Source organism: Macaca mulatta, chromosome 12 (genome assembly GCF_049350105.2).
Source record: "Macaca mulatta isolate MMU2019108-1 chromosome 12, T2T-MMU8v2.0, whole genome shotgun sequence".
NCBI lineage: Eukaryota > Metazoa > Chordata > Mammalia > Primates > Cercopithecidae > Macaca > Macaca mulatta.
In genome coordinates this window covers 3,708,282-3,734,484 of record NC_133417.1, presented here as the reverse complement: position 1 = coordinate 3,734,484, position 26,203 = coordinate 3,708,282, and positions in this window count along the sequence as shown.

The window sequence follows — 26,203 nt, the reverse complement described above, 5'->3', positions numbered from 1 at the left end:
CCGTGTTTTATTCTGTCTGCCTCTGCATGTACTTTTGAGAAGTGGGGTTGGAGGTTGCCCCCCAGGTGCTGTTTCAGCTGGACCTGCCCAGACTCTGTGAATTGGGGGCGTCGGGCAAATCCCATGTGGCTCTATGGTGGGCCGTGCCGCTGAACCGTACGTCTGAGGTTTGGGGGCCGTGTTTCATTCTGTCTGCCTCTGCATGTACTTTTGAGAAGTGAGGGTGGGGGTTGCCCCCTGGGTGTTTCAGCTGCACCTGCCCAGACTCCCTGAAGTGGGAACGTCGGGCAGAACCCGTGTGGCACTACAGTGGGCTCTGGTGCTGACAGAGCAAGAAGCCGCACTCCCAGGACGTGCTTGCAGCTGTGGGCAGGACTGGGATTGTGGCAGGATCATTTCCTTCTCTAAAATACATCTCAACTGTTATCCAGAGGGTTGGCTGTAGGCTTTCAACAGCTTCACTCTTCTTAGTTACCAGGAGACAATTCACTAAACAGAGTTGCTGTCAGGGTTTAATTAGGAATTTCTGCGAGAGGCTGGTGGTACAGCTCCCTCTGCAAGCCTCCTGCAGCCTACCCGTCCCCACTCTTGGGCCCAGCCACCTGCATTGGTCTGTGGAGACTGCACATTCTCTGTTCTCCTAAGGGGCTCCTGGACTTCGGGACAGCCTTGGTAAGTTGATGTGTAACTCCCAGTCTCTTCTCTCTTTAAGTAAGTACGTTCATGGAATCCTGATCTTCGAAATTGTTTCATCTTTGTAAAACAGCCATAGTTTCCTAAGCCACCTTGTGTCTGAGTGTGAATCACTTGTTATTTTTCACTGCAGAATGAACAGAACTGGAATCATAAGATTTAGAGGGTGATGAAAAGACAGAGGTTAGCATATTCCATTTTCTCACCTTTTCCTTACACTTTTTCCTTAAATGCACCCCTCGTATGTCTGTGAAGTTCTTCCCAATTCTGTAACGTCACTCCATCCGCAAGTGGAACATTTGTGAACAGTAACAAGTATTGATGTATACACCTCTGCAACCCCGCTGGAATTAATGCTTTTTATTTATGAATGGATGGTCATCAGATGGCCAGAGGGATTCCCTGTGAATTGCGGGGGTCCTCATGCCTGCTTGTGAGTGACATGCACATGGCGAGGGCTAGGGAATCTGAGTCTCTGTGATTCGAGTAGTGACATCGTTTACGCAAGGCAGGTGGATGACTCTTTGAGCTTGGCATGCTCCTGGGTGGCACAGCACAGCTGACATGGAGTGGGGCAAGGGCTTGTTCCACGAGTTTCTGTGTTTTTGTTGTTGTTGTTGTTGTTGTTGTTGTTATTTTTTTTGAGATGGAGTCTCTCTCTGTCACTCAGGCTGGAGTGCAGTGGCGCGATCCAGGCTCACCGAAAGCTCCACCTCCCGTGTTCACACCATTCTCCTGCCTCAGCCTCCCGAGTAGCTGGGACTACAGGTGCCCACACCACGCCCTGCTAAATTTTTTGTATTTTTAGTAGAGACGAGGTTTCACAGTGTTAACCAGGATGGTCTCGATCTCCTGACATTGTGATCCACCCGCCTTGGCCTCCTGAAGTGCTGGGATTGCAGGCGTGAGCCACCGTGCCTGGCCTGTTTTTGTTTTTTTTGAGACGGAGTCTTGCTCTGTCATCCAGATTGAAGTGCAGTGTCATGATCTAGGCTCACTGCAACCTCCACTCACTGCAACCTCTGCCTTTCAGTTCAAGCAATTCTCTTGCCTCAGCCCCCCTAGTAGCTGGGATTACAGGCATGTGCCACCATGCCTGGCTGATTTTTGTATTTTTAGTAGAGACAGGATTTTGCCATGTTGGTCGGCTGGTCTTAAACTGTTGGCCCCATGTGATCCACCCGCCTTGGCCTCCCAAAGTGCTGAGATTACAGGCATGGGCCACTGCACCCGGCCCTGTGTTTGACTCTTAAATCTTCTTTTTCTTTTTAATATTTCTGTTTCTGGACGGCCACTCAGTGGATATGGAGGAAGAGTTCACAGATGTCCGTATTACATTTCTTACTTAAATTAGCCTCCCTTGAACACTGCTATAGGGTACAGATGCATGAAGGGCTGAAAGGGTGGTTGCGTCCCAGTAAGTGTGAGCGTGGAGCTGGTCTGTGAGACCCCGGTGCCAGTGAAGGCACCCGTGTGAGATGGCCTGGGATGGGGGTGTTCAGAGCCCTGACCGTGGCACACACCCTTCAGCTTTGATGTTTCAGGCCATTGCTCTGGTCATCAGTGAGCAGAAGGTCTAACAGCAGTGATATTTATCACTAGCTGTGTTGGCCAATGTGTTAGGAGGGTGAACCTGTTTGACTTAAGCTGTTTGACGGGTTTGCATTTAAATAGACAACTGGTGACCTGGTGCCTGGACGCTTGCTCTGTGACTTGCCCTACGTGGCTTCTCCCTCTGGTATGCGTTAGATGAGATGGGCGTGTTTAGGGTGGTGTGGCCCTAGACTAGAAATGCAAACCCTGCCTCACCCCAGATCTGCCCCACCCCAGTGTGACTTTTGGAGGTGGAGGCCCAGCATCCTTCACCTGCCCTCCAGGGTGATGCTGAGGATGCTGAGGTTTCAGAGCGCTGCTTTGTTGGCACTCCAGCAAGTCCTGCTTAAAGAGGCCAGGATCTGAAATGGCAGGTTACCAAATTGTATAGCAGAAAAATAGAAACGTTTCCTTAGAATGGGCGTAGGAAGAAAAATGATTTCCTTCACCATATCTGGAAAAGATTTCAAATTAGCAGGCACTATTTGGAATTATTAGTGGTCCCCTGTATTTCTTATCTTTTTTTTGTTTTTTCTTTATTTTGATACAGGGTCTCACCCTGATGCCCAGGCTGGAGTGCAGTGGTGCAATCTTGGCTCCCTGCAACCTCTGCCTCCTGGACTCAGGTGATCGTCTCACCTCAGCCCCCTGAGTATCTGGGACTACAGGCACGATACCATACCTGGCTTTTTTTTTTTTTTTTTTGTAGAGACGAGTCTTGCTATGTTGCCCAGGGTGGTCTCAAATTCAAGCATTTGTCCTGCCTCAGTCTCCCAAAATGCTTCTGTACCCCTGACCCAAGAAGGAAGGACAAGAGGCGTGAGCCACACTCCTGGCCTCCTGTCTTTCCTTGTTGGAGCAGGGATGTAGAAGCACTTGCCGCAGCTGACTTGAGTATATCTCGTTTTGCTTTGTTTTCGTCACGGGTAACCTGGCAGTGCTGTGCACCAGTGCTGCTGGCCAGTTGTTTTTTCGATGGACTGGCAGAAAATCAAACTGAGACCCGGGTTCCTTTCTCCCCGGGTACTGACCAGGTGGGAGAGGAAGGACGTTATCTGAGTATCAACTTCATGAGGGCTGGTGGGGAAACGTCAACTTTAAGGTGCCTGGGATCTAAGGCATGGAACCCAGAGTGCAGCGGAACATAGGGGATGTATCCTTGGGAGCAGAGACGTGCGGGCCAGTGCCCTCGTTCCTGGCAGGTTCTGAGTGCAAGAAAAGGTTAGTGACCCAGCCGAAGTCACGGAGCAACCTGCCAAGACCTGCCTGGATGTGTGGCTGGCATCTGTGCTGGCCCCAAAACTGCCCATTTGGGGATTCCTTGCAGTTTCAGACCCATCTAGGGGTCCGGAGAGGGTCCCAACCATGACCTCAAAGAACGACGTGTTGCCTTGAGATCCTCCAAGGTGAGGGTAGGAATTTTTTTTTTTTTCAATTAGCAATAATTTGTTGTGAATGATCTTGGACCTATTTTCCACTTCTTTGTATAGGAAGAGAGACAGAATAAAAAGTCTCAATGTGCCAGATGCCATGTAATGAAGTCGTGGGGTTAACATTGTTGATTATTATGTAACATCACGTTAAGTGGAACATGTTCACACGTGTCCACAGCGTGTGCGTGTGCCCAGTCCGATGAGCACGTTGGGTTGGGGTCGCTGCTGGTTCATGCAGCCCCTCTGGGTGGTGCTTTCTCTGTGACTTGCCCAACACCGTTGCTGCTGCCTCTGTTGGAGTTCAGCCTTGACCGGCCTTGCTGCCACCAGGTTCTCGGGGCCTGTGCACCCTCTTCCCCGCGCGCACCCTCTACCCCGCGTGCACCTTCTTCCTGGGGCACACCCTCGTCTCCGCGAGCACCCTCGTCCTCCGTCCTGCCCACCCGGGGTCTGCTGTGTGTTTCTACTCAGCCCATGCCTGCCTCTTGCTGTGAGCTCAGTTTATTGAGGTGCGTTGAGAAACCAACAGAGGGGAGCAGTGTCCCAGCTTGTCAGGGCAGGAGGGAGCCTTGGGCATCTCTTCCCCAACTCTGGCGACCCACCCTTCGCGATATAGTGCTGGGGAGAGAGGTGAGTTCTAAAGGTAAGACGGCCGTGATTTCCTGAGTCTTAATTACCTAACACTGGGTCATCTGCCATGTCGCCTCATCGAAGGGCACCTCTAGAGACAAAGCAAAGCCTCTGGTGGCCGTGGGCGGGGTGGCCATGCCTGTCTGTGGGTTCTGTAGAACCTACCCAAAGCCCCTCCAGCCGTGGGGATGTTCAGGCACTTGCCGCCTGTAGGAAGTGTGCGTTAGCCACGTGGTAGGTGCGGACGCCTGGAGGGATAGGCACAGGCCCACAGGCGTGGTGAGTGTGGGAGATTTAGCCACGTGGGGACGTGTGGCGGGATAGGCACAGGACCACAGACGTGGCGGGTGTGAGAGAAAGTGCACAGAGTGCCCAGCAGATGGCGTGTGGTCAGCGGAAGCCGTGAACACAGGCCGGGCTCGGGAGACACATTTGGAAATACACTTTAAGCAACATCAATGGATAATGCTGCGATTTGGTTTCCTCCCGTGGTCCAAAACATGTTCTAGAGATGCCGCTGCTTTGTGTGTACCTGAGACAAGGGTCTAAATGTATTAGGGCCTTGATGTAATCTGTAAGACAGGTACAAAATGCCTATTTCAACGAGGCACTGAACAAGAAAGCGTGCTCTATTCAGTGCAATGAGAATGCTTCATTGTCATAAGCAAAGTAAAATGCCTCCAAGGCGAGCTTGCCATGTGTTTAATGACCTTGGACACGAGCCTCCTAAACCTGCCAGAAAGTGCTTCCAGCGTGGCTTCATGCAGTGGTTTCATGCAGTGGCTTCAGTGGAGAATGTGCATATGTGGCTGATACTGAGAGCTGCGCAGCACCCTCCTGACCTGACGCATGCCCATGTGTGGACCGTGAGCCGGGCAGCACCCTCCCGACCTGACGCATCCCCACGTGTGGGCCATGAGCCGGGCATCCTGACCTGACAGGTCCGCATGTGTGGACCATGAGCCGGGCAGCACCCTCTTGACCTGACGGGTCTCCTTGTGCCCATTGTGGGACCTCCGTCAGTCAAACAAGTGACACATGTCAAACTGAATGCAGGGAGGAGGGTCCAGGATTGCACGCAGGCTCCATGTCTCATCCTTCTGAGGCCTTCTGGGAAGCCAGGAGGGCAGTGGGGTCTTTTGCGTGTTTCCTCCTGGTGGCTATGAATTTGTACCAATGGCTTTTTGCAAAAGGGCCCGGAGGCGGAATCAGACCCTGTCTTAGAAAGGATGACGTCTTCACGGGCACCTCTTTCCGCCACTCTAGTGCTCCTGTGATTTTTCAATATGTGCACCCTGCAGACTTCAGCCTGTTGGTGTCTTGGGGGAATAGATACCAGGATTGTTCCAATGTGTGCAAACCTGAAACAGGAATTTCTCTGCGTTAAGTTGGTCACCAAAATGGGAGGTAAGGGGAGAGGGGAAGGAACTTCTTGGCCTCATCAGCCCTTTTCTTGAAACTCACAGTCAAACTTTGTCAAATTCTAGATGATGGTGCTTTAGTCGATGCATTTATGTATGTTATGTCTTGTTTTCTGAGTATGGTGCTTCGAGAATTTAAATATTAAGGTGAAATTGCCATGCACGGTTGAATTGGCACCATAATTTGACTCTCTGTAAAGCCTTTTGGTTTTCTGTTAGAGTGACTTACCATTTTTTGAGTTAACTGAAACAAACTCTGCTGTCAGCACGAAGGAACCACTGTCTAGTTAGGACATCCAATTAAATAGAATTCTCCTAAATAGAGCGTGCTCTTTTCATAAATTTTAAAAATTCATCTATTCATCAAACACATATTGAGTACTTATCACCCTGGTTGCTAGTCACTGTTCATATCTATTTTTAAGGAATTACTTCCACCTAGCTCTGAAATAACATTGTATTTAGAATTTAGCCCAGAGGTGATTAAGCATGAACTTTTCTCAGCAGTCTTGTTTTCATTTTTACTTGATAACATGTTCTCAGACTCGGTGCCCAGCTGACGTTACTGTGCATTGCCCCAGGCACACACCTGGCCGGCGCTGTGTCTCTGGGGCTTTAGAGCAGGAAGGAAGGGCTGCCAGGTGTCTGGCCCTTCCCTGTTTCCCTGGGGGAAGGATTAGGCCTTGGGCAGGAGTCTTGGCTTGTCTTACTGGATTAGCTGGTGTCATTCAGTCAGCTCTGCCTTGGTGTTAAGCTCTGGACTGACTCTGACCTCTGAGTGGCAGAGGAGAGGATGGCGTTTTAGAATCCGTCATGCAGACCGGGGCACCCAGCAGGTCTCGGATAAAAAGTGGTGGCAATTGATCACTTCCCTTTTTGGGAGAACTGTGTGGATTGACTCAGACCTCTTTCTTTTGATTTTATCTTGAGACTTTGCAGAAGCAAAAATGCCTTTAAAAAAAAATTAAATGATGGGCTTTTGTAATGTTTGTGTCTCCCCAAGATTCACAAGTTGGAATCCTCACCCGCGAGGAGATAGTGCTAGGAGGGGGAGCTTTGGGCGGTGAGGAGGTCGTGAGGGTCTCATAAATGGGATTTGTGCCCTCAGAAAAGGGACTACAGAGAGCTCCCTCGCTCCTTCCATGGTGTGCGGACCCAGTGAGAAGCGCCGTCTATGAACCAGGAAGCCCTCACCAGGCAAACCTGTCAGGCCTTGACTATGGACTTCCCAGCCTGAGACTGAGACTGAGAGCTGTGAGAAATGAACTTGTGTCATTTGCCAGCCCCTGCCCAGCCTGTGGTGTGTTGTTAGAGCAGCCTGGGTGAACGAAGGCAGGTCGTGAATTTTCTGTCATGCTTTCTGGCTTCAGATACTTGCTAGGGAGATGTCACCATCTTACCCAGGTGGAAGTGTCTGGAATCAGACGTTCCGTTATGATTTGACCTTGTTCTTGCCCCACGCCTGTGCCGTTCACACCTCCAGGTGTCTCGGCTGCCCGCGGCCCCTCCAGACTTTTCTGATTCGGGGTGTGGTGCTGGTCGCGGCCGTGCCGTCAGTGACCAAGAGTAGGAGCTCGCGCCCCTCGTGAAGCAGCAGCCTCACCCGGAAGCTGCCGAGAAGCATTTGACAGAAGGTGATCGCGCCTCGAGACTGAAACTTCCTGTTTACAGGGAATGGAGGTGCATAGTAGGGAATTTAATGATGGCCCTAGAAACAGATGCCTCTGGGGTAGAGGATATTCTGCAGGACAACGCAATGATCTTCTCGAAAAGTGAAGATCACAGATAAAAGGGGTGCGAGGCTGTCCCTGACTAAGACGGGGAAGGAGAGTCACTCAGCACAGTGTGTGGCCCGGATAGAAAAGACGTTTTCGGAACGATTGTGCTACCTGAACATAACCTGGACAACGATGCTCTGAAATCATTCTTGTCTGCCGATGATGGTACTGCGGCTGCAGAGGGGCCTTTATTCCTAGGGAACGTGTGCCTGAGGACTCGGTGAGGCAGCAGGAGCCTCTCACCTTCAAGTGGCTCCAGAGAAGAAACAAATCTGTCTCTCTGTCTGATCTACAGAGAGAGTGAGAAAGCAAATCTAACGAAATGTTAGCAGTTGTTGGAGCTCCACGTGGAGAAAACTTGACCACTCGTTGTACTGTTCTTCCACTTTTTAAATATGTTTGAACATTTTCATAATGAAAATGTGGGAAAGTAAAAATAAATCTGGAAATTAGAACGGAAGTGAGCCCAGCCAAGTGCTCTTGGGTTCAGCCGGGAAGAGCCAACGGTCCGTTGGTGTTCTCTCGACTCGTCGTGGGGATTTCCTCCTCCTGGGTTCACCACCTAGTTTTCCTTGTGGTAGTTATTTTATACATAGCTATGAGCATAGGTGATACTGAAAACACACGTTTAGTGTGGTTTGTCATTAAGAATTTGGAGAACTGGCTAAATAAACCACTTGTACAGAGTTGAGATGAGCACTACCTGCCTCAGCGTCTGTGGTAACAGCTTCATTTGGGTGCAGAGCTTGGCAGAGGTTTGAGTGACTCTGTCTCGATGGTCCTCTGTCAGAGGACAAGGTTAAGCATCACCACCGAGGGCCCTGTTGAGCCTCTGGGCTGGAAGTAACCTCCCCCTGGCTGGTGAGGCAGCCTCTGAGGGCCTTTCCTGACAAAGCCCTTCACTGAGCTGCAGTTTGGCCATCTCTGCCCTCACCTCCCCGACTGCAGGGCCTCGAGGTCTCACCACCTCCAGCCTGAGCACCCAGTGCCCAGGGGCAATTTCCCACCTTCCCTGGGGGCTCAGGATTCTGGCTCCCGGGGCAGTGCCCACAGCTGGGCCCCTCCTCCTGGGCTGGGGGTAAGGCTGGCCACGGCCTCCTGCTATGTCCCACTGGCCACTTCACCGCAGCTGCAGCCCTCACTGGGTGGCCCCTCCTGCTTCTGTTGGATGAGGAGATGCAGGCCTTCACCGAGGCTTCCTGGCCTCGCCCCTGCTGGCCCCAAGGCTGTGCCGCTTCCCCCTTCCCAGCCCCTGGTCTCTGTACAGTGTCTGTCCAGGATGTCTGTCCATCTGTCCTTGACATTCTGTCCAGAAGCAGCCACTGTCATCTTAGTTTGTGAGGGGCGAGCAGAGCCCAGGTGCGGTCGATGTGGAGATGCTCATGCACTTCAGTGTGCAGGGAAGTGAGTTCCTTCATATCTACAGCCTCTGCACAGCCAGCTGGGAGCTCACCCCATTCACAGGTGGATGTGCCTTGTTTTTTGGCCCAATCACCTGCATTAACTCAGAAGAATCACAGTTCCCTGCTTTTCTGTCTTTCGTGACCGTCCACCTCCCTCCTCTGCCTGGGGCTGAATGGTGGGGTCTGTCGTGGGTTCGTGGGACCCTCTGTTCTTGTGCGGCCACCAGGAACTGTTATCCGGGCTGATTCCACAGGAGGAGTTTGGGGTGAGCTCCTGAGCGAGAGTTGGGAAGACTGACGTCGGTGTAAACCTTGCTTGTTCATGGTTATTCCTCTCAGTCTTCTTAAATTGTGAAAAATTGGGGACCATTTTGAAATATGGATTTAGGTATGGATTGGTGAGGAGAGAACGTTGATCTAATTGGGTTTACGTTGTGTGTGATAATTTTACACTATCCTTGGGAAAAACTGAAGATGTTGACAGGGTCATGAGAATCGTTTCTTTCTTTCTTTCTTTCTTTTCTTTTTTTTTTTTTTTTTTTTTTTTTTTGAGATGGAGTCTCACTCTTGTTGCCCAGGCTGGAGTGCAATGGTGCAATCTCGGCTCACTGCAAACTCTGCCTCCTGGGTTCAAACAATTCTCCTGCCTCAGTCCCCCAGTAGCTGAGATTATAGGCGCTCACCACCACGTCCAGCTAATTTTTTGTATTTTTGGCAGAGATGGGGTTTTGCTCTTAAGGGCATTGTTCATTAAGTATTAATTGGTGGCCTGCCGTTGAACTAATGTTAGTGTAGTGCTGACATCATCAGCCATGGCAGAAACTTACTTGGCATCCCTGGAAAAGAGGGCAGGGAAGCATAGTGCCCTGATACCACCTCATTCTCCAGTGCTACTTCCAACTCTGAGCTGATGGTCATTATGAGTGGATCTGCCCTGGACAATTAGTTTAGTGCAGCTGCCTTGGACAGTCAGGTTAAAAGTAACAAACCGCCACAAAACTCAGCTAATAAAATGTGAGGAGAGACATGGGGCACCAGGAAGGGGTGAGGCCTGTCTCCCTGTGTGCCATCTGTGTGGAGCCTCAGTACCTAGGGGACAGCGTTTACACAGAGCCCCAGGTTTTTATTAGCATTTCCCTGAATAAAATGTCACTTGTGAGCTGCGGACTGGGAGGCTTTTTCTGATTATTAGGTTTCGTAATGTGGGATCATCAGTAGGCAAGGTGGGCCTGAGGGCCATAGGATCTGGAGACTGTCCAGGGCTGCTTTCTGGGGATGACAGGCTTGTCCCTTCAGCAGTCAAGACACCAAAGAGAGTCTTTCTGAGAATAAAAGAGAGAAGCTTTTAAGGAAAAAAGCAGTTTCTCTCTCTGTTTGGGAGTTGAGTGCATTTTCCTACATTTACTCGGAGATGTTCCTTGGTTCCCACCATGTGCCATCGCCCCGCTATGGGGTAGGGTCACCCCACCGCGTACCTAACCCAGGAAAACTCCTCTGCAGTTATTTCAGAGGCTGTGTGCATTTCTCTTGCCTCAACGGGTAGAGTGAGTTTTTCTTCCTACTGTTTTTAGTCAGTTTTCTTAATCTAGCCTGTTACTGGGATAAGTTCCAGGGACGAGCAGTTTTAAAAACAATCTTTGTACGTTGCGTAGAGAGCAGTCCACCTGTAACCAGTTTGTTCCTGGAGGTACCGCAGTGGCCTTGGTTACGCGAGGGCCCCGTGGCTCAGGATGGGCCGAGGAAGGAGTGCGTGAGCAGTGGGCACTGGCCGGAGGCAGGGGAGGCGTGGCCACCTGTGGCTCGAACTCCCCCCATCCACTCTACCGCACCGCTGGGACGTGAACATTCTCGCCCTGGACGTTTTGTCTGAATGTTCAGTGCCCAGGCTCTTGGGTACACAGGCGGCCCCGGGTTTTATTTCAAAAGGGTGTCACGAACAGTGAAGTAACCCACGTGCCTAAGCTTTGATTGACATGAAGGAATGTAGAGGCTGCTGAAATCCTGGTCATTTTAGAACAAAGTATTTTATTAACAGTTTTCTAGAAGAAAGAAATCATTAAAAAATTGATCCCTGTTGAGGTAGAAGGATCTCGTCCTCATGCTCCTCAGTTCCTTCCAGAATCAGCTTCCAGTTCAGCTGCAGAACAGGTTCTGGTGGTGGCTGGAGCAGCCCAGGCACGTGCCGTCGGGTCTAAGTTCACACTGGTGCCCGTGTGGTCTCCAGTTACGGTGCGGGCCGTGGGGTCTGAGTTCACACCATTGCCCATGTGGTCTCCAGTTACGGTGCTGGCCATGGAGTCTGAGTTCACACTGGTGCCTGCGTGGTCTTCAGTTACAGTGCTGGCCATTTGTGCCTTTCTGGGAAGTTAGAAGGAGGATCATTTCATCACGTCTCTGTCCTCCCACACCTGATCTATGCTGGGCCACCGTGAATTCTTCCTTTTAACTGTTTCTCTCATCACGGGCAACACTGGTGTTCTGTGGTCAATGTTTGCCATTTCTGAAAACGGATTCTGTGTTTCTTTATATAATCACCTGGTCTCTTTTACGAATTTCGCTTTTCTTTAAGAAAATCATCGTGCTTTTATCTCTTCAATCTCAACTCTGTTCCCTGACACAGGCTCTTACCAGCTCGAAAATTAAAAGTAATCTTTGATTATACTTAATACTTTCTAAAGTTTTCAAAAGTTTATCAGCATGTGGGTTACTGAACATTGACTGTTTATTTAATGGAAAATTAGATTCTAAGTAGAGTATTAGAGTGAAAATGATCTTTTGATTTTATTAAAATATTCAGGTAAAAATATGAAAATGCCTTCGCCAAACTTCATGCCTGTGTAGCGTGAAAACATTAAGCTACTCTCTGCTCCCGGGAATGCATGAGTAGAGTATGTGTTTGAAAGCGTCATTCCAGTCTTAAGTTTTAGGTATTCTTAAAGGGGTTGGCTGGAGAAGTGACATTTAGCATTGAGTGAACGTTTGACAAAGATTTGTCTCGATATAAAAATAGTTAAAAACAATCTTTAGTGTTTCCTGTCGGGGTTCACCCATTAAAGAATGGTCTTGTAAAAAACTCATCGAGAGTGTCGGCGCCCAGAGGTGCTACCTTGCCCACAGTTGTGTCATCTGCTGTCACCAGGCGACACGCCCAGCGTTTAGCTGCACGTCAGATGTGGCCACGGGGCCACAGGACATCCCTGCGGACGGATGTTCTTATGCAGATTAATGAGGATGGAGACCGCTGCAGAACTGTAAGCCCCCCAGGGGCTGACGGAAGCCTGGGAATACCCGAGACACCAGAGTCGCTGCTGCCCTGGGTGGAAGGAAACCTGCCCTGGAAGATGGGAAATGCAATAAGGAGAAAGTACCAGGGTACATGATGCTGTGAAAACGGAGATGTTTTAATTAAATTAACAATTAAAATCATTTTAATTATGTGAATTATTTGAATTCATGTTAGTTCTTTTTAGGAAATTAATACTTAAAGCAAGTTTGTTTTCTGAATTGTTTGATTTAATTGAGTCAGCACAAGAGTTAGCATTGATATCTGACCCTCTTCCAGGGTTGGGGCAGAGGAGATGGGGGCAGAGGAGACAGGCCTCCCACCCGCTTTCCCCTGGAGCTCAGCCAGAATTTCCCATTGAGGAGCCCTCAGCTCCCTGAGAGCCAGGAGCTCTTGCGGAGAAGCCGCTGTCGGCATGCCACCCGCTTTGATGGCCCTGCTCTGCCATCCCTGCGCTCCAAGGGCCGGACCCTGCCGCTGCCTGTGCTAGACGGGTCTCAGGGAGGTGCCAGCCAGGGGTTATGCATGGCGGGGCCTGGGCATCGCTGTCCAGATTCCGTGGCTGCCGGTTTCATTCTCTCGCTGTTTGTCCCCCTAGCAAGACTCATGAGGTTCCTTGAGGACAAGACCCCCTCCTGCCACCTGGTCTGTTTCCTGAACGTTCTCTGCACGAGTACAGCCCCGGGATGCAGCCCTCGGGAATCAGGGTGTCGGCCATAGTAGGGCGGGTCGCTCTGCTGGGCACCATGATGGATGTTAACCGCTGTGCTTCACTTTGGGGACGTGTTTAAGTACAAAAGTAATTTTAAAATTTCACCATTATTTCAAGACAGCTAAGAGCCTATTAGCACAGAATCCCTGGTCTGAATGAAATCAAACGGTTCTTATTAATTATTCATGATGCCACGAATATGTAGCGTTATTTTTTATAATTGCCAGTCTGTATAATTAACCTTTCATTTGGTTAAAGTACTTAACACTAAGTAGAGCTGTAATTTCAACTGTTTATAAAGCATATGGAAGAATGTTTAAATGTTTAATTAGAACCACTTTTTTTAGTTTCATAGAGAATTTTTTTTCTTGTCAACGAGGGTCTTTAATTATTTAAACCAAAAGAGAAAAACAGGCCAGAAAAGAAAAACAACTAGTAAAGCTCGGAACTGCGAAGGTGGCATCATTCCGTTAGTCTCGGATTTTGCTTCCTGGGTTTGTGACGTGGTCAGAGTCCTTGTCTTTGATTTCCTAACACAAGTTGTTAAAGTTGGAAGTGAGTGTGAAATTGAGTGAGTCTAGCTTTATTCTTTCACGGATGAGAAGTGAATTATCTTCAGCAAGGTGGGTGCAGGCGTGGTCCCCGGGGGTCACTGTGGTGAACAGGCCGCCCTTGTGGGGAGCCAAGTTCGTCATCACTGGGACAGAGCCCAGGACACTTCCCCAGCTGGCCAGCCTCTTCCTAGAACCTCACACATTGCAAAGGATGGAGTCCAGATCTATACCGTGAAGAAACGAGGGTGGTTACAGAAAGCACCACGATCTCAGCTGAGTGGCTCTGAGCACCCCAACGTTGGGGCACCTCAGCATCCTGTGTGGCTCAGGCTGTGCCCAGCAGGGAGGCCGGCCCGATCGAGCTGCGGTCTCCACCCTGAGAGTGAGGGCTCCTTCCCCCAGCGCGAGTTAAAGCATCATGTGTCCACCTGTGCAGTGGCTGGTCCCAGTGGCCCTGGAGGGCTGAAACCCTGGGTCCCGCCACTGGTCCGGGGCATCCGTTTCCCCTTCCTGCAGTTCCTGTGTCTGTGTGTCCAGGGGGCTCCGATCCCTGTCTTAGGACCATGGCTGAGGGGTCAAGTTCACCCGCTTTGGAGCTGGCCCGGATCTTGGTTCTGTGGATCCTCGCTGTGTGGCTCTGGAGCAGTTCTGTCCTCAGGAGATGGATCCTCACAGCCGCCTCTTGGGGCCATGAGGAGAATTAATAGGACAACCCCCGGGTAGCTGCTCAAAGCCCTGTGCGGGGCCAGCCCTGTGTCTCCACCAGTTCCTTTGCTCTGTGCTCCCCCCCACTGTCACATCGCCAGCCTTTATTTCCTTTTCCTTAGACCCAGACAGCGAATGCTCCGCTGGTCTTGGCAGCCCCTTCTCTAGTCTATCCTCAAATCACTTCCTGACGGACAGCCATGACTAGCCATCGGCGTGACCAAAACCCCACAAAATAGAACCCAACTTTCCTATTAAGCTGTACAGAGCTGTCCCAGCCCCACTTCCCACAGGCTGGCCTCATTCACCATGGGATCCGTGGTTCTCACCTGGGGCTGGGGGTGCCCCTGGCATCTGGTGGGGAGTGTCAGGGATGTCCCTCCAGGCCCAGTACAGTCCCCCAGCCAGTGGCCGGCAGACAGCAGCACCCAACCTGATGTCCCTGTGGCTTCTGGTTCCCCGAGGCTGGCTGTGCTTTGCTGCCTCTACATGCTCTCAGACGTGTGCCCTCTCTCCACCTTCACTGGTTAGCAGTGTTCCATCCATTAGAGCTCAAAGCACTGCCTCCCGGCATTGCAGCCCCTTCTCCTGGCCTGCCGTCTGCCTGTGCCCCACGGTCTGTACCGTGTCCTCACGGACCGATCAGAGCGAGGCTTCCAGGGATGGAAAGGTTCCTGCTTGTGTCTGCTTGTGTCTCTGTCCCGCCTTCTCTGGACCTGGCACCGTGGCCTTTGCCGACAGAGGTCTTGGGTTGATTGTCAGCGAAGCAGACAATCTATATGGCTCTAAATGGCTGTGAACATGCTTGATTGGGTTATTTTAAAAATAGTTGTATATGTAAACATTTGAGTGTGACACAGGTGGATTTTTGGGCTAATGGTCTTGTTCTTCAGGGAGTAACCACAGGCCCATCCACAAGGACCATTTCCAGCTGATTTATGGAACGCTGTTCTACCTGGTTAATTTTCAACGTTATCTCAGCCTGAGAGGTAGGTCAGCATGTGACGAAGTTCACCGGTTCGAATCCTAATCTGCTCCTTAGGAGCTGCACCTTCCATGCCTTCGTTTCTTCCTTGGTTAGGTAGGGAAGGTATGAGCTACCTCAGAGTTGTGAGTGAGGCCTGCATCGAGTGACCGCATTAAAGTGACAAGGACTGCACCTGGAGTGTTGATATTTAAAGACCTTTAAACATCGCGATGCTGCATTTTCGTACCCAGGTAAAACAGCAAAGTTCTTTCAGATGCAGACACAGACCCTCGGTGAGGTGGGGGGCTGATGGCAGGAGGTGGACCACCGACCCTGTAACGAGGGCGTGGTCTGTTCGAGGCTGAACGAAGTGCACATCATTGCATGTACCACGGAAGTCCCTCTCGTGAAGTCCTGGAAGGGTCCATGTGGCTGAGCCGTGTGGTCTGTCCATGACGTCCGGCAGAAGCAGAGCTTTCGGGTGCAGCCTTGCTCTTGTGCGCACAGCCCTCAACGGTCTCAAAAGTCTGAGGCTTAAAGCAGGCTTGGGGTTTCCTTACACCTCCTGGACATCTAATTTGCCTGGCAAACATGTTTTTCTTGGGTGTAAAGGTGAAGGAGTGGGTGATTCTGGTGAAAGTGTACTAATTACTGCACTTCTGGGTCAGTGGCGCTTGGTTGAAGACACTATCTGCCCTGGATGGACATCTCTGGGATGGTGAGAACCGGTGGCTGGATGTCGCAGGGTTGCCAAGAAGATGCCAATTTTTTCCTTTTTCCTGAGTAACAACACCCTACTTTGTTTAGGGAAGCAGCACACCCAGCTGAAAATCCAATTCTCTTGTACGGCGGAGCGGCTGGTGACACAGGTCCAGATGCTGGGATGCTGATGGGGGGTCCTGGAGTGGGAGGTGTCAGGAGGCTTTCCTGACCCACAGCAGCCCTGGGCCCTTGTCCGGCCTTCTTGCCCGGGGCATGACACCTGGAGGGAAAGCAGCTTCGGGGGCCCGAGGGCCAGAAGGCAGAGTCCTGGCGTGTGAGGCAGGCCTGGGCCAGGCTCCTCGGAGGATGTCACAGACCTGCTGCCCATGCAGGTACCACCCACCTCTGAGCCCCACGCAGATTTTCCTCCATAGCCGAGTGAAATCCTGGTACAGCGAGTGAGGCAGTCAGAGGCACCTTTTGTGGAAGGAGGACAAAGCTGGAGAGAAAGAGGTTTTCCTAAAGCACAAGGCGCTGATTCTGCGTTAGGGATAATTCCTAGGAGTGTGGTTGCTGGTGGGTGGAAAACTAGCCAGAGAATAAGTGGGAGTGGCACTTGCTGGTATTTAACTGATTCGTTCACGAATGGTCCGAACAGTTCCAGTGAAAAGAACATTTCGGACACAGAAGTTTTCATCCTGCCTGACAATGAGCATGACCGTGGGCTGTTCCATCCTTCCTGGGCGACAGTGAGAGGGTCTGAGGCCCTTCCGGCCCTGTGCTGTGCCCCATCCCAGGGTGTGTGCCCCATCCCGAATAGGCTGGAATGCCTCTGGGTGCAGCTGAGCCTCTTGAAAAGGGAAGAGACATGTGATGTGCTCTGGCTGAACAGGAAAACGAGGGAGGACAGGGAGAGGGGCCTGGAGGTGAGGAGGATGGTGAGCAACACTGGGGACAGAGGAAGTAGGGTAACACCAGGGACAGGGGGACGGAGGGTAAGGGCGGGGACAGGGGCATGGAGGGTAACGCCGGGGACAGGGGATGGAGGGTAACACCACTTCTCCAGGTGCCTTTGGGGGATGCTGCCGCCTCTCGCACCCCAGAGTGAAGTCAACAGGATTCTGTCGCGAGGAGCCCCAGAGCCTGGCAGCTGGGATTGTCGCAGTATGAACCACTGTTCACTAGCTCTGCACCCTGGGACAGGCTCCCTGGTGTTTCCACCCTGGTTTCCCATCTGGACAGTGGGACCCTGAGTGTCCCCGTCCCAGCTGCGCCCAGAGCCCTGGACTCCAGCGTGTCGTCGGCACTCATTAGCGTTTCTTTTGTTGTGGTCCGTGGACGAAGTGGCTCTCTCTTTGTGTGTTCACAGCCCTCCTGCTCACTTTACCTTCTGGGAACACTTTTTACATAGCTTCGTATGTGGGGAGGACTCGAGTGATTAATGGAATGTTTCATCAGGTGCAGTTCTTCTGTTTCCCAGTTTTGACACAACATTTGGTGAAATTTCCAGGGACTCCTGTGGTCAGCCTCACGGTTTCACTCTGTCACTTTCTAATGCAGTAGTCTTTGGGAGTCTTTTCAATTAAGCGCCATCATTTAAAAATAAGTTTTATAATATGCAGTTTCAGGTTAATTCTTTACCTTTGTGTCTCAGGCAGTACTACCTACCTGTGAGTAGTCACAAAGGTTCACGCAGTTTTCTCTAGCTGTCCCTAGCTCGTAGCTCAGCAGGTCCCTTCAGATGAGTCAGCCAGCTGTGTACCTGCATGTTCAGGGTACTTGTCAGGGGCCTTCCTCAGAGCAAGACCGACGCTCACCTCATCCTTGGGACTTTGGAGCCCGCCCTGGAGAGACTCCAGCCACGTCCAAAGGGGCCGTCCGGGTCCCACAGGCTGGTGGGAGTGACTTCTGAGCCACTCCAGACCACACTTTGTGTTCCTACACCCCACAAAGCCACTTAAAGTGCCATGTTCTGGTGCTGTGTGCCTCACCAGTGTGCCACACAAGCCTGCACGGGGATCTGAGCGGGCGCTGCCTTCCTCAGGCTATGCTGGAGTTTTGGGGCAACTGGAGCACTCGTGGCTGTCATTCTCGCCACTGTCTGGGCTTCCCTAGAGGGTCTCACCTGCAGCGTGAGGACCACATCGGCAGCCACTGAGGAGCCGCCAGGTGCAGCGTTGGTCCCACTCAGTCCTTCTCGACTTTGGTGAGAGAGTAGACAGCAAAACTTCAGCTGGGAGCCCCAGGCCTTCTCTGCTTGGGGCCCTGGGACTGACATAGCACAGATCCTGCCATCCACGTGCTGGGGGCCCCGCCGTGCGGCTCCCTCCTCTGGTCAGGGGCTGCACCCTTGGGCTGTGCAGCTCCTGGTTCTCACACTCAGGGGCCCAGGGAGGGTGGTGGATGAAGAGAGAAGGAGAAGGGTGGCAGTTTGAGCCCAATTGTGTTGGCTTCATCTTCCGCCTCTTGTCCCTAAGTACATTGGCAAAGTTTTCCAGGTGAAAACTCAGAAGGGATTTTTAATGACTGGAATCTGTGAATTCCATGGAAGCCAAGTCTGTCCACCTCTTTCACCCACCTCATTTCTCCCCGTTGGGGCTGATTTTGGCAGCGTTCATAGGGGCAGGGACGGAAGGGGTGGGGGCCAGCCGTCGGCCCTGTGTCCCTCCCTTCCTCCCCTCAGCGCCACAGCATTTCGGTGTCATCCCCTTCCGTGCACGCGTCCTCATGAAAACCAAGTGCGGCTGGAGGGAGATGCCTGCGCCCACTCCCGTGACCTTCCCGGCCGGCCTGGCTGCAGTGGCCTCTCGGCAGGCATCTTTCTGGTGCTGCCTCCGTGCCCCTCCCATCACCTGATGCTCGTGTTCCTGAATCTTCACGCGTGTGCTCTGTGCAGCCACCTCACGGGCTCCCTGGGAAGGAAGACAGTGTCTCACGCCAGTCAGAATGCTCTTCTCTGTCCACTGAATAGTCCAACACAGAATCATTCCTCTGTGATTATTTGTGCTTTGTTATGTAGAACTGGAATAAAGAAAAAGTGAATTTAGACATTACAGCCATCAGGTTGAAGCTTAGTAATTGCATTAGGGAATTAAATGGAAGCATTTGAGCTTCTCGAGTTCTAATTCCACATCTTCGTATCCCCATCACCCCCCATACCCAGTGTCTAACAGAGCTCTTGGTCTAGGAGTTTCTTGATAAATGCTTACTGAATTGAACTGGACTGAGCTTAACATTCCCACCCAGAGTTAGAAGCCAGTCCCTGAATAAATTGCATTTAGAATATGAGTTTGATGTTACTGTGGTAAGGGGTATCCTACACGTCATAATTCCTAGTCAATATCGGGTATTTAGTCAAATAGACTCAAGTATAGAGAAGCATAGGCCCATCTGGCAAAAGGGCAAGGCACGCTGCTTTAGGTCCAGGTCCCCAATATCAACTATGAAAATAAAACGTCAACTCCAATGACAGCCCTGTCCTCAGCTGGTCACTGTTTATGCTAACAATTATAAACAGCTTGAACTTGCTGTCCTGAGAGGCAACACACCCTCCATTCTCTCTGCAGTGTAGCTGCCTTGGTGGATGGAACATGCCCCTCCTCCTTCCCTCTCCCTATTCCTCCCTCCCCCCTCCTCTCTCCCTCCCTCTCCCCTCCTCTCTCCCTCCTTCCCCTCTCCTTCTTCCTATCTTCTCTCACCTTTCTCCCCCCACCTTCTCTCCTGGACAAGGGGCAGAAGAGAGGAGATCTCCGGAATCTTCTGCTTCATCCAAGCAGCTTGGGGGCAGCATCAACAGCTGCAATTTGGCTGCCCCAGCAGGTGCCTCAGGGCAGCCTTTCTAATGGGAATCCTGGAATCATGTCTTTCCTTAATGTGTCCTAAAGGCTGGAGGACATGAAGTGAAACAATGCTCCATGCTCAGTCCTGTGATTTTGTGTAATTATTGGACTTACTTTGAAATTTAACTAAATGATACCCAAGGTAGAGCATGAAAAAAAAGAAAAAACAGGCTATGGTGTTTGAAAAACAAACAAAACCATTTGGTTTGTTGGTTTGTTCTTAGACCTTCACAGGCTCCTAGGTCACACGTTTCAGTTTCTTAGCAAGTGGCATTCTCTGCAGAAGCTGTGTCAGTCTCTGTTTGATGATGTCAGCCACAGCAGAAAGAAGCACTCCGTAGGCCCCGTGCTCAGCACCTTGGCGTGAGCTCCTGCCATCTTCTGTTCATGCTCATCACAGCTCTGTGCAGTGGGCATCCTCCTGATCCCTGTGGGAGGATGGAGGATGGAGGCGGAAGGGTGAGTGATGGCAGGATCACATGAGGGGTCTCTCCCGAGGTAGGGAGGGGAACTGGCCCAGGACCTTAGTGCCCATCGCATCCTTCTTCCTCCTCCTCTGCCTCTCTGTGACTGTTTGACTCAGGCTGCAGGGACAGACATGAGTATGTGCAGAGCCTGTGTGCACCCCTGGGAATGTGTGCTCATATTGGCAGGGAGGGATGTGAGTGTGTACAGAGCGTGTGTGCACACCTTGGCGGTGTATGCCGGCGTTGGCAGGGACAGATGTGTACAGAGCGTGTGTGCACACCTCGGGGTGTATGCTGTCGTTGGCATGGACAGACGTGAGCGTGTACAGAGCGTGTGTGCACACCTGGGGGTGTGTGCTGGTGTTGATAGGGACAGATGTGTACAGAGCGTGTGTGCACACCTGGGGGTGTGTGCTTATGATGTTTTGTAACCGGCAAATACGTGGCCTGTTGCATCGGGCGGCCCTGCGCCCATGCTGAGCCCGTCAGTGGCCCTCGGGTTGGGGTCTCCATCTGCCCAGACAGCACTCGAGTGGCTTGAGGTTTCAGATTCTTCCTCTACGGATACTTGGGCTTCCTCAGGACCAAACATCAGAACCAGCCAACTGCAAACTACAAGAACGTTCAAATGCATCTTCAGTAGGAAAAAGAAAAGCAATTGGAAAAATTTTCCAACGTGACCCTGTGGTTAAGCCGTTAGATACTCCAGCCAACAGATTGAGTCACTTTAAAATTCACACCAATTAAAATGGTTGTGAGAGTTGCAGAGCTTTACCGCTAAACCTTGAAATAATTGAAGCATTCTGCTCCACTTGCTTACAAACTAGAGTTGGGGATACCTTTCAGTCCAAAGTAGCAACCTTCTAAATCCAGCTTAGATGCGAGGCTCCCACTGACACAGGAAGAGACAGTGGCCCTTGATTATTCTCCTGTGTTCAGATACTGTGTCATTTCTTTTTTTTTTTTTTTTTTTTTTTTTTTTTGTATCCTGATCATCACTTCTGCTTTTCCAATTCAAACTAAAGGGAGTTTAGTTCTGTTTTGGAGAAGCTGTGGTTAGTAGTTTCTTTTCATGGTTTGCTTAATCTCTTAAGTCTGGTGCTTACATTACCCAAATAGACTTTTCTTTAGTACGACAGTGCCATAACCCAGGGCTTCTCCCTCCATATCTGCTCCCCAGGGGGCTCCCTAGGAATGGGCGCTGGAGATCCAGCCCCCCTCCATGTGCCATTTTCTTTGAGTCCAAGGTAGCTTTGGCTCAGAGAAGAAAAGAGGCCTCCGGGTTAGGTGCCTCTGACTGCTTGCTTGTGAAATGTTTAATGATAAGGTGACTTCCAAACTAATCTACACATTGATAGTTGTAGCTTGAAGTATCACCGCAGTCATAAGAACAAGAAACACTCCCATAAAGTAGATAAGCAGAAAAAAGCCATAGAAGTTTAATAAAGCGCAAATAAAATGGTGTTGTAAGAATGTCCAGTGGGAAATGCTCTCAGTCCAGCCAGATCCAGCTGTGGCGTCAGTCCAGCTGTGGTGTCCTCCTATAAAAACATTCAGTCACATGTGGCCCTGATCGCAATCACTACTCTGAATTGTGATCCAGAATGTTCTTGGGGGCCGATGCTGGGACTGTTCCAGCAGTTCAATCTGATTGGGCGTCACGGTGGTGATGTGCTTAGCGCGGCCAGCTGGGCTGAGTGGTGGCCACCCGTGCACTCGCCACGTGCAGCCGTTATTCTGGTGATGGGGTTGCATGCGCCACGGCTTGTCCACCTGGGCTATTAAAGTACTGGGAACCCAACCGCGGGCGGTGCCTCCCGATATGGGACCTGTCTTTTTTATCCAGGGCCCTCTGGCGCTGCAGAACCCTGCTGCCAGTCTGAGCTCACAAGGAGGTACCGGAGGGCTCTGCTGGGGCATGGAGGTCCCTGAGCAGGTGGTCACTTATTGCTTGTGGAGTGGTCCATGGCCTGTGAGTTTATTCTCGGGGTTTGTGTGGGCGAGGTTAACCAGTTCACAGCTGGGCACTTACCCCTTCCACAGGTGACACTAGTTAAAGTGGAATCTATATTAGCTCACACGGGAGTGTGTGAGGAGCTGGGAGGGTGGGGAGGCTTGGCCTTAGCACTAGATTCCCGGGCTCCTGACATTTCTGCGTCTTCCAGTTGAGGGGCCGTCAGAGCCGCTGTGGGTCCTGAAGACAGTGGGTGCCATATGGACCAGGGGATGCAGAAGCCTCTAGAGGCTGCGGGAGGCAAGGAGACGGTGGCTTCCCCAGAGCCAGCCCTGCCGCCACTTCGACGTTAGATGGTGGGACCTGTTTTGGACTCCAGCTTCCAGAAATGTGAGAAAATAAGTCAGAGTTTAGGGCGCTAAATTTGGGGTGATTTAGTGGAGAAATAGAAAACTAGCCCACAAATGTGCACGCATTGAAATGTGCTCTGTCCAGGTGTTCACAGTGGTGTGAGGGAGATGGCATCAGGGTTCTGGGAACTGTGCAGTTTTACTGAAGGAAGGGGGCTCGCCACGCCTTTCCTCATATAACTGAAGGTATGTATGCCTGCCACACTGCCCAGGAGACAGGGACTAGAATTCTGACTTTATTTCTTATGGGAACCAAGCCACAGTCAGAACACGGTGAGGGCCGAGACGAGCTTCCTACAGCGTGAACTGGGGAGAGGAATCGCAAGTAGTTTGTGTTTTTCTACACAGACCTGTCCTTTTCAGGTTTTGTTAAGTTTTGGAAAAAGGGAGAAGCCAGGCACACCTCCGCGAGGGACAATGTTTCTGGAGGTGGTGCGGCTTCAGCCTGAAAATGGCCGTGTGGTTGGGAGGCTCAGAAACTGCCCTCCAAGGGCACTCATCTATTCCTTATTGCAGTAATACCTCGTTTACAGAAATCCACAGAAATTACAGTGCGAGAGGCTTCTGGTCTGGATGGGTTTGTGTGGACCGAGGTCACGGGGTGTTGTCCCAAGTGCTAATCCTGACCTGGCAGAGGCTCTGTTCCCAAATAATTATTCCACAGTTTCAGAGCCTATATCTGAGTGATAGTCTTTTAACTTTGTTGCATAAAAGGAAACAAAGTATGTCTTGAGGGTCTAAAAATCCATGTGGTAATCATGGCTGTAAACTCATACATGGGGCTTTGGGATGGAGTGAAAACCACCGTCACCTGGCGTGGACGCTGCGTGGTATTTTTAGCATGGTGGCCTGCTCGTGCCTTGAACTCTATCTGCAGTGTGAGCAACAGCTGTGCATTTGAGAAATGTGGACAGGTCAGCTTGCTCCTCCAGGGGCCTGCAGGCGTCCGGGTGAGGGGCCTGGGATGAGGCCACATCAGTGGGAAGGAGCTTGGTTGTGTCAGCAGATATGTCTGCCTCTACAGGCCCGCAAGCCAGCCAGAACCCAGTTTTCCTTTGGTCATCTAATGCCAGAAAAAACCTGTTTCTTAGAGATTCTCATAATTTATATTAATGAACCATTTGACCGTACATAAAATGTTATAAATGCATGAGGCTTTACAACTTGACAGATGTGTAACTCACATGTCGTTGTACCAAACTGTTGAAGATATTTGTTTCACTTGAAGGTTGTTAGCATTTTATGTGCAAAGCAAATGCCAGTAGCATTTTGAAGGAGTATTTTGGAATTTTAAACACAGTGGGATAGTGCTGGGTCTCTGGGATACTGGTGAGGTGGACGTGACCTCAAGCTCTTGTAGCTTGCAAGCAGGATTGCTAAATTGTCACAACTGCAGTGCTGGAAAGTCAAAGTGGATTTCTGTAAATGAGGTATTAGTGCAATAAGGAACAGGTGAGTGCCCGTGGAGGGCAGTTTCTGAGCCTCCCAGACACCCCAGGAGGAAGCGGGGGACGGGGGCAGTTACCCACCAGAACCTGGACGGTGAAGCTGGGTTTGCTGGTGGCCCTGCTTGGCAGGTCATTACATGCAATAAGAAACAGGTGAGTGCCCTTGAGAGCGGTTTTTCGGCCCCCTTCAGAACCGCAAGTGGAAGACGCTCCAAGGTGGGGGGTGGGGGTTCGGTTAATCCACAGGAGCCTGGATGGTGGAGCTGGGTTTGCTGGTGGTCCTGCGTGGCAGGTCATTACATGCAATAAGGAACAGGTGACTGCCCTTGAGGGCGGTTTCTCGGCCTGCTTCGGAACTGCAAGTGGAAGACGCCCCAAAGTGAGGGGGGGCTGGTGGTCGGTTATCCAGTGGGGCCGGATTTGCTGGTGGCCGCTGCGTGGCAGGTCACGGCGTGGAGCGATGGGAGGGGAGTGGAGTGGGTATAGAGGATGCACCCTCCACAGCTACTGCTGGGAGTTGGCTCTGGTAGCAGAAGGGGCATAGATAGAGGGATTCCCATCAGGGGCAACACGACTGGGGTCCCACGTGTGGTGGATGCCGAGGTGTGGCTATATGTAATCTCAGTCTGCACAGCCGTCCTGGTGAGTGGGTTCAGTTACCTTCCCATCTCACATTTGAGAAATCTCGGGGGCTCACATCACAGCTAGGTGGGTTGGAACTAATGTCTCAGGCAGGACGTTGGCCCCAGAGCCCAGATCTTACCCGCCCCCGCTCTTTTCAGTCCACCAAGCTTGTAGAGAGGGTTGTGTGGTGGTGGGTGGCGGCTGAGAAACCAACACAGTAGAAGGCGGGGAGGAACTAAACCAGGCAGGAGACACAGGCAGTGCTTGGGAGGTCTGCACGGGGTGTGGGTGTGGGAGACACCTCTGGGCCAGTGAACCCCGTTCTGTGCTCCTGGCTTGCCCAACCTTGGCCCTCAGCCACATGCTGCGTGCTTTAGGTGAAATCTCAGTCGCTCGTGTGGTGCGGGCATCTTTTCTCCCTGGCTTTGCCTCTCTTTAAATCACGGAGTCTCAGTGGGGATGGCGGGGCGGATGGTGGTCCATGGAATTTGCCCTCCACCTCCCCATCCTTGTCCTGTCCTGTCTGGCCTGTTACCTGAATCTGTGTCTCTTCAGAGCCTGCAAATGAGTGGAGGCCACGACAGCCTCTCGCTGACCGACCTCTCAAACTTTTATTCATCAGAATAGTGTTAAATGCCGATTCCTAGGCACCCCCATTGGACTCTACGCCTGCCTAGCATGGGTACTTTGGGGGAAGGTACAGAGGATTGCTGGGCTGTTCCAGGGGGGAATTTGCATTGTTGAATGTCTATTGTGTTCCTTCCAGCACTCTACTTTCCACGCACACCTGGCATTAAACCTGGAAGACCTCTGGGTGCTGTGCTGGTGAGGAAGCCCCGGCTGGACGAGGGGCTGCTGGGGCTCGGACTTGATTCCTGGGCTGGGGGCTGCGGGCTTATTCTCTTCAGTGGGTCTGCTGATGGGATGCCCTGAGAAGTCCTGCTGTGCACTCAGGGGAAGGTGCAGAGACAGGCTCAGAAAAGACAGACCATGGATTTAAAAATTCCTACTGGAAAATCTTTTATGAGCAAAGTAATTTGCATCTAACTGAAGACAATCATTGCTTGAATAATTGGTTTGTTTACAAAGTTGGTCCTATGAACAGATTAAAGTTTTCATTCATGCCTTATCTATAATGTGAATAGGAGCTATTACCGCAACTTAAATTAGCTTTAAATTTCGTATCAGATTGCAGTCCAGATTACAAACGGCTGCTTGATAATCTAATTGATAAAACGGAGGAATTTAGTGCTTGGAACTCGGAGTGAAGGGAACAGAATTGCTTTGGTTTCTCAAAAGGGTGTTGACTGAGTGGTGACCTGGGGTGAAGAGAAGTGGCTAGAGTCATTACACTCGAGGAGATGATCTGCCCCCGCCTTTCTCAGCTGTCTTCTGGACAAAACAAAGGGTGATAAATGGAAAAAATTCAGCACTGAGTTCGTCTATGCCCTGAGCTTCTCATACAGTCATTAATGGGCTGTATCTGTGAAGCCTCCATACAGGCACAAAGGAATTAGGCTAGAGTAAGGCGGCCGGTGACCTCTGGCGTCTGGACCGCGTGTCACTTCCTAAAGCCCTTTTGGGTGA